Below are 1,219 nucleotides of genomic sequence, written 5' to 3' on the forward strand. Positions count from 1 at the left end.
TCAATAAAATCCTTGCAAACCGAATCCAAGAACACATCAAAACGATCATCCATCATGACCAAGTAGGCTTCATCCCAGGGATGCAGGGATGGTTTAATATACAAACATCCATCAATGTAATCCACTACATAAACAAATTCAAAGACAAAAATCACATCACATGAAATGCTCTGAAAGCATTTGACAAAATCCAATACCCCTTCATAATAAAAGTCATGGAAAGATCAAGAATTCAAGGCCCATACCTTAACATAATAAAAGCAATATATAGCAAACCAGTAGCCAACATCAAATTGAATGGAGAAAAGCTGGAAGGAATCCTACTAAAATCAGGGACTAGACAAGGCTGGCCACTTTCTCCCTACCTATTCAATATAGTACTTGAAGTCCTAGCCAGAGCAATTCGACAGCAGAAGGAGATCAAGGGGACAGAAATTGGAAAGGAAGAATATATAATTATCTATTATATAATTATATATAATATATAAGTGACCCTAAAAATTCCCCCAGAGAACTCCGTAACCTGATAAACTGCTTCAGTGTAGTAACTGGATATAAAATTAACTCAAACAAATCAGTGGCCTTTCTCTACACAAAGGATAAACAGTATCAGAAAGAAATTAGGGAAACAACACCCTTCACAATAGTTAAAAATAATATAAAATACCTTGGTGTGACTCTAACTAAGGAAGTGAAAGATCTGTATGAAAACGAAAAGTCTCTGAAGAAGGTAATTGAAGATCTCAGAAGATGGAAAGGTCTCCCATGCTCATGGATTGGCAGGATTAATATAGTAAAAATGGGTATCCTACTGAAAGCAATCTACAGATTCAATGCAATTCCCCATCAAAATTCCAACTCAATTCTTCACAGAGTTAGAAAGGGCAATTTGCAAATTCATCTGGAATAACAAAAAACCTAGGATAGCAAAAACCATTCTCAACAATAGAAGAAACTCTGGTGGAATCACCATGCCTGCCCTCAAGCTGTAATACAGAACAATTGTGATAAAAACAGCATGGTTCTGGTACAGCAACAGACAGGTAGAACAATGGAATAGAATTGAAGATCCAAAAATGAACCCTCACACGTATGGTCACTTTATCTTTGACAAGGGAGCTAAAACCATCCAGTGGAAAAAAGTCAGCATTTTCAACAAATGGTGCTGGCACAACTGGCGCTTATCATGTAGAAGAATGTGAATTGATCCATTCTTATC

This window comes from Mus pahari, chromosome X (assembly GCF_900095145.1).
Source record: "Mus pahari chromosome X, PAHARI_EIJ_v1.1, whole genome shotgun sequence".
Lineage (NCBI taxonomy): Eukaryota > Metazoa > Chordata > Mammalia > Rodentia > Muridae > Mus > Mus pahari.